The following is a 7,949-nucleotide window of genomic DNA, read 5'->3' on the forward strand; positions in this document are numbered from 1 at the left end:
TGGCACCATCCCCATTGCCTGGGAGCCCAGCTCATTCCTCCAACCCTTTGTGTGGAGGGGGAAACCAAGGCCCAGAGGTCAACACGTGCGTTCGTTACAAAAATAGTTAGTGCTCTGTCCAGGTGCTGTGACAGCAGACCCACTGGGCTCTGCTCTCCTGGAGCTGCCGGCCCAGCAGGGCACACAGCAGCCATTCTGACAGGATGCCACAGCCCAGGCACACACGGTGCCACCAAGATTACCAATGTAACAGATGTGTAGCACATAAAATTTCCAGATAATAAAATATACAATATTCTTTTGTAAGTTCCACATAGCCCATTGTTCTTCTCAGAATTGCTTTTGCTGAATTTTTTTTTCTGACTTGTATTAGTAGCCAACCTATGGTTGTAAGTCAACCACGATTTGACAAATGGAGTTGTCTCCCCATCTGCTTGTATCAGTTCCTGTGGCTGCTTTAAGAACAAATGACCAAAACCTGGTGGCTTCGAGCAACGGAAATGCATTCTCGCCCAGTTCTGGAGGCCAGGACTCTGTGGTCAGTGCCTCTGGGCCAAATCCCGCATGCACAGGATCCAGGGCAGGAGCCTTCCTGGCTTGTACCGCTTCTGGTGGCTGCCAGCAGTCCTTGGATGAGTGGCCACTCCCTCCAGTCTCTGTCTCCGAGGACTTGGCCGCCTCTGTGTGTGGCACATCACCCTCTGCCTCTCTTAAGGACACTTGTGATGGGATTTAGGGTCCACCTGCTTAATCCAGGATCATCTCCCCATGTCAAGACCCTTTTTCCTTAGGCAATATTGAGAGTCTAGGACCTGTCATCTTTGGGTGGCTCATGGCTCTTAAACACTGCTCTCTTTCCAATAAATTTCTCCTCCTCAAATTGGGTACCTGACCTGTTGATTTTGCATCCTGAGCAAATTAATTCAGTTGAAACTTCTTTTAGCTTCAGCACTACTTTAAAGTTTCATCTGGAATGATTAGCATTTTCTCCATCACTTAAACTCTAGACCTGCGCTGTCCAATGCAGTAGCCACTGGACGCTTTGGCAGTGAGCACTTGAAATGTGGCTAGTTTGAATTGCAATGTGCTGTAAATGTAAAATACCGGATTTTGAAGTTAGTATTAAAAGAATGGTAGATCATTAATAACTTTTTATATTGATTACGTGTTGAAATGATAGTATTTTGGACATTATGGGTTAAATAAAATATGCTATTTAAGCTAATTTTACCTGTTTCCTCTTACTGTTTTAAAGGCTACTCAAGAATTTAAAGTTACTTAATGTGGCTTGCATTATTTTTCTTTTGGACAGCACTGGTCTAGAAAATCAACAGATCAATAAATTAAGCTTGATTCATAGTGTCTGCCAATTTTCATGGTGTAAATACTTCCACCATGGCAGATTTCAGGCTACTGACAGGTTATTGGGCGTGGTGGGAAAAGTTGGACAGTGGCATGCCATTACATATTTTTGTCATAGAGGTACAACAGAAGTAGTTCATGTAAAGAACATAGCTAAAACTAAGGTGCAAAATAATTAAGACCTGATGAGTTTGGACTGTTACCTTTGTAAAGATTTAAGTCAATTTTTAATAACTGCTGTGCTTAACTAAATTCTTAAATCTTAAAATCCTTGCAAGTGACCCAGCACCACTGGGTTTCCCATGGGAGAGTTTTGAGCAGAGAGACATGTCTTGAGGACAGTCAAAATCACTACGGAAGCTGCTGAACTGGCGAGAGACGCGGGGGTGGGGGGGGGGGGGGGGTGGGGGGGGGGCCTCTGAGCGGGGAGGGGTCTGGAGATGGCTAGTTAGGTGGGGCGCTCATGGTTGTCGTTCCTCCTGTGCCCACGGTGTGGCAGCCGCGTTCGAGGGCGGCTATAGCGGTCCTTTGGTTTGAGTGGGGAACGGGCCCTGGAACCTGCCAGAGGTTATCCAGGGCCAGGAACTTAGGTTCCCGCTTCTGCCCTGCTCAGCCAGGGCCCGCGGGGGTGGTGGGTGTGGGGAGTGGCAGACGCCATTAGCCTCTTGGCTCCCTCTGCCGAGGACGTGCTGCCTGAGCTCCTGGGCTTCCGCCCTTCAGGTCCAGCCCAGGCAGCTCCTGCTTGGAGTCACCTTCTTGCCCGCCCCCCACCCCCTGGCCCCTGGCTTCATTTCACTCAGCCCAGTGGTCTACTCTGAGCTTCCACTCCAGCCCGGAAGACAGGGCACCCCACCCTTAACTCGTGCTGCGAGTTATGAGTCAGGCCCTTTACGGATTCTTTCATTTACACCTCACTGTGACCTCCGGTACCTGACTGGCTGTGTGACTGGGCAAATTACTTAGCCCCTCTGGCCTCGGCTTCCTTTGTCAGATGGGATTAAATGAGAGATCTTGGTGCCCGGCACAGATTAAGTGCTCGGGTGGTAGCAATTAATATTGGCTCCTGTCTACAGGTGAGAAAGTGAGGCCCAGGGAGGTGAATTGGCTGCGGTCCAGGATTAGAACCCGAGGTTGCCGAGGGGATGCGGCACGGAGCCCGGCCCTGCCAAATGGTGGCAGTGCCCACCTGCCCCACCCCGGAGCCTCAGACCTAACACTCCCTCATGGGGGCAGGTGCGCCTGGGTTCCCAGGTGCCGTGGCACAGCTCAGGACCCAGCTCCCGACCCAGCTCGGCGTGTCAGGGCAGCGGGTGCAGAGAAGGAAGCTTGTGCATCCAGAGACCACGTCTGCCCCCGCCGCCCCGGTGGCCTTGGGCAGGTCACTGCTCCCTGAGCCCGTTTCCTGCTCCGTGAAAGGGCCAGCACGCTCTTCACCCTCTGTGGATCTAGGTGTCCAGAGCCGCCACTCCCTCCCCTCTCGGCCCGGGATGCACTCCCAGCCAGAGGCATTCTGCACACCCCGCCGGCTGAGGCGCTCCTTCCCCCTGGCAGGGGCTGGCCTGCTCACCCCTGGCTGGAGTTCCGGCTCCCCGGTGGTCTCTGTCTCAGCCCCACCCCCCTGGACCTCCCTTTCTCCCCCTGCCCTGGTCCAGCCTGGCTTCAGCCCCAGCATAGTCTCCACTCCCAAAATCTCAGCCCACGAGGTCCCTGGAGGAGCAGCCAGGAAGAAGCTGTGTGTGTGGTTTGGGCAGCAGAGGGAGGTCACGGCCGCAGCCAGGATCTGGGCCAGCAGCGGCAAGGCAGGGCCTGCCTCCAGCCCCACTGGCTGCCTCCCTCAGCCAGGCTCTCCCGCTTTCCCTCCCACTCCCGGCTGTCCTCCTCAGCTCCCCTCACGGGCTTCCCCTTTCTAGAATCCCCCTCCCTCCCTCCCTCGCAGGCAATCTCGGGCTCTACCCTTGGCCTGCATTATGGCACCTAACCCTGGTTGAGGAATCAAGACAAAGCACAGGTACAGCATTTATTGGAGCGCCTGCCTCTGGGGATGCCCTCCATAAAGGCCAGCTGCTACCGTGATCCTCATCACCTCCACTCATTCAACTGTTTCTCACCTCATTTCCAAGGCCCCCAGCACCTTGATCCCAGCACCCACCAAACTGGCCTCTTTCCCAGAACATGCTCCCCAGCCTGGCATAGAGACATCCCTCTCCACCCACCTGCCCCCATATTGCATCTACTACCACTTCCTGTGGGCTCGACTCCTCACCAGTGTGGGTTGTTTCTTAAAATTTCTTAATGAACTATTTCAAGCACACTGAAAAATACAGAGCCAGCCAGTAAGCACCCATCACGTCACTCACACATTAGCATACTTCCTTATTTTCAGATTTTTTAAAAAAATTTATATATACTTTTAATATGTGTGTGTGTGTGTGTATGTGTGTGTGTGTGTATATATATATATATATTTTTTTAGGAAAGTAGGGTTCAGGAATTGAATGCAGGACCTGCGTGTGGGAAGCTGGTGCTCAACACCGAGCTCTCCTGAGTTGATTTTTTCGTTTGTTTGCTTGTTTTGTTTTTCCTTTATTTTAAATGTTTCATTAAAAAAATATGAGGTCCCCATATACCCCCTACTCCACCCACACCACCCCTCCCACATCAACAACCTCTTCCATTGTTGGGGCACATCCACTGCACCTGGTGAACACACTCTGGAGCACCGCTGCACCACATGGACAGCGGTCCACATTGTAGTCCACACTCTCCCCCAGTCCACCCAGTGGGCCACGGCAGGACACACAACGGCCAGCATCCGTCCCTGCAGCACCACCCAGGACAACTCCAATCCTGAAAATGCCCCCACACCATATCTCTTCTTTCATCTCCCGACCGTCAGCAGCCACTGTGGCCACCCTCTCTACATCACTACTACAATTTCTTCCCTTACTAATCATAATAGTTCCCCAGCAGAACACCAGTAAGTCCCCTCTAATCCATACTCTGTTCCTCCATCCTGTGGACCTGAGATGGCTATGTCCAGTCCCGCTCTACATCAGGAGGGGGCTTAGATTCCACGTGGGTGATGGATGCAATTCTGCTGGCAGCTGTAGGCACTCTTGGCTCCCTGGTGTGGTGGTTGACCCTCTTCACCTCCCTGTCAAGTCCAGGGTAAGTCCAAGAAACCAGAGGGTAGGAGCCGCAAGTCTGCTGAGGTCCAGGGCCTGGCTGTCACATGGACAGTTCAGAGATTCGGGTCTCCTGAGTATACACCAACCCAAACACCAACCACAGGTCCAGTAAAAGTAACAGAAGAGGCATGTGTAGAAAGGTTATATCTGAGTCCAGCTCCATCACACTCAGGAACACAAACTCCAAAGTAGGGCCAACTGACATTGCCCTGAACTCCAGAGCCATCTGCCTTGACCATAGAACCTGTGGGTCTCTGCAGCCCTCAGGAGCACCAGCACCTGGGTTTCTATCTACCTTGGCTGTCTCTGGTACCCTGCTGAGGCGTGCATAAGCATCAGATGACCTTCCAACTCTTTTTTGGAGACTCATAGCCATATAAACTCACTTGTCCTTTCCATTTCCCCCTTTTATCCAAAATCAAAACAGTTTTTAACATCTGATACTACATGTAGGCTGAGATATTCTGCCGGTCTGAGTTGACCTCTTTATTCAAGTTCTTTTTCTAGTTACAACATCAGCTGGTGCTTGGTAGTAATCCTCGGTGCCAGGGAGGCTCATCCCCGGGATGTTTGCTTGTTTTTTTTAGGAGGCATAAGGAGCTGAACCCAGGAATCCCATGTGGGAAGCAGGCGCTCAACAGATACATTTTTAAGAAATGTGTGTGGAGCACCTGTGTGCCAGATGCTGTTATAGGTGCAGCAATTAGAAGCTGCTGGCAACACACACGTCAAGAAATCACATAGGTAGTTGGTGAGAATAGGGAATCCATCCGAAAGAAAAAGCAGAAGAGGGGAGCACAACTTCCGGGAGGGCTGTCATTTTAGGGAGAGAGGGCAGGGGAAGGTTTTTGAGAAAGTGTCGTTTGTGTCAAGACGCAAAGGAGGGGAGGGCTTTGGCTCAAAGTGCTCTAGGCAGAGAAGACAACCAGTGCTAAGGCCCTGGGGCAGGAACTCTTGCCAGGTCTGCTTGAGAAATGGTGAGGAGACCAGTGTGGCTGAAGCCAGAGTCCAAAAAACAGCTGGCTTACCCTACAGACCCTACCAGGCCTGCTGCCCGACTCATTTTGAATCATTTTATCTTCTCGCTACATTTTACATATGAGGCCACTGAGGCCCAAGGTCACATAGCCAGCCAGCGGAAGTCTTGGGATTTGAACTCAGACCTGGCTTTTGCACACCAGAGTTGGGCTGGAGCCCTGGGGTGGCTTAGGAGGAAGAGGGGCCGCCCAGCCCAGGAAATGCCCCTCCCTGGCCCCAGGGCTTGGTGGCTGGTGGAGGAGAGACTGGCCTCACCCTCCAGTGCTGCTGACTCAGGTCCCATCCCTAGGATGGGGGGGGCACCCCAAATCTCCAGGGAGGACTCTGCAGTCAAGCCCTTGCCTGGGCTTCCCCAAACGTCAGTTTCCTGCTCCAAGTGCCTAGCCCTGCTCCCTGAATGCTGCCTGGCTGTGGCCTGACCCAAGCCTCAGTTTACCATTTGTGCTTCAGCATACCCACTGAACCCTCCCTCCCCCATTAACCTGATCAGATGGGAAGGGGCTGGTCTGAAATCCAGATTCTGGGGCCCCGTTCTGCAGACATTCCAATATGGGGGGGTCCCTGGAATCTGCATTGTTAACATGTCTGATACTACAAGAACCCTTGCTTGTCATGGAACCCTTCCCTGCCTGTTCCCCACCCCCAGATAAACTCACCCATGACAGCCCACCTTAATCGTCTCCCCTCCTGACCCCTGTGCACCCCTTCCCACAGCATGGCACATTCTGGGTGGTTGGGGGCTCCACTCAGCTCAGTCTCCTGATCAGGCTGTGGGTGGGGGCAGGGAGACGGGTTTGGCTGATGATGGAAGCCCCATTTCAAAGATGGAGAAATGGAGAACGAAACAGGGCAGAGATTTTCCCAGGGTGACAGAACAAAAATTCCAAGAGCAGTAAACAGCAGCCACGAGGACCAGCTTGCTCCAGCCCTCCAGCTTAAGTAACTTGCCTCAGGTAGCACAGCTCTCAGGGATGGCATTGGGACCCCATGTGAGGCCTGGCTGGGGCAACTTACTGCCTCATTTTGAGGAAGAGGCAACCCAGGTAGGGGCCCAGGCCTTGTCACTCAACTAGTCGGTGACGGGGCAGGGACCAGAACCTAGGTGTCTGAGCTGCCGGAAGCTGGGCCTGGGACGGCAGTGGCTGGAGGGGTCTGACCCTGCTCAGTCCAGAGCCTTGCCGTGGCCCCTGTGTGCCTCAGATCCGCAGCTGTGAACTGGGTAGGGCTGGGACTGCCCTCACAGAAGTCCCGAGCCTTAAACCAGCTGAAGGGGCTGGGACGGGCTGCCTGACACCCGGAGGCCCTCAGAAACGAGCTTGGCTCTTCTCTCGCCTCCTCGCACCTCCCTCCTCTACCCGCCCCTTTTCTAGGATTTGGCAGGGAGGGGCGGAACAGGGCTGGGTGCGGCTGGGGGGGGCGGTTGGGGGAGCCAGGCCCTTGACACTTGGCAGCTGCCCCGTGGGGGTCAGAGGTCAGCTGCGCCTCCTTGGACGCGGCTGGTGGGGTTGGGACTCAGCCCACCTGCCCCACCTAGGCTTCTGGGAGTTCTGACCTCACTCTGCGCAGACTATCCTTAGCCTGGAAGGAGAGGTCCAGCCTCTAGGCCATTTTCCAGATGAGAAACGGAGGCCTGGGAGATGGGTGGGGACAGGCCCAGAGTCCCTCAACTTTGTTTACCACTATTCCCTGCAAAGGGGAAGGCTCTTCCCCGTCACCGGAAACCCAAATCCCATATGAGGACCGTCCCAAATACCACGTCCTGCGGGAGGAAGAGCCTCCTCCCTCTTCTGGGTCTCTGTCCTCTCTTCGGTGGATGCTAAGAAACCCCTGTGCTGCCACACAGCCTTTTGCGTTAGGTTTTGAAGGATGTATAGGAGTTGCTCAGGGACTGAGCGTGGAGGAGCGCATTCCTGACTGATGACGCCGCCAAGGCGAAAGCACGGCGATGGGAGGCGTTCTGGCCACTGGAGAACAAGTGGTGTCCCGCGAAACTAGTAAAATATAAAGTTGGCACTCATCGAGCCAATGGCCTGGGGCACGGATGGGGAAACTGAGGCTCAGAGGGCCCAGGGCTCTCACGGCGTTCGGGACAGGGCTGCTCCACCACGTGGAGGTGCACGACGCTGAAGGAGGAAAGAGCCGCCCGCCCGGCTCGCCGCCGAGCCCCGGCCCGCCCCCGCGCGCGCGCGCCCGCGCCGGCGCGCGGACTACACTTCCCGGCAGGCCGCGCGCGCCGCCGCGCCTGCGCCGCAGCACGCCTCCTCGCGCCGGGCCCCGGCCACCCCCTTTGTCTGGCGGCGGGGCGGGGCGGGCGGCGCGGCGCGCGCGCTCACTGGCCGCGCGGCCCGTCCGTCGCGGCGC

Source organism: Dasypus novemcinctus, chromosome 21, assembly GCF_030445035.2.
Source record: "Dasypus novemcinctus isolate mDasNov1 chromosome 21, mDasNov1.1.hap2, whole genome shotgun sequence".
Classification (NCBI taxonomy): domain Eukaryota; kingdom Metazoa; phylum Chordata; class Mammalia; order Cingulata; family Dasypodidae; genus Dasypus; species Dasypus novemcinctus.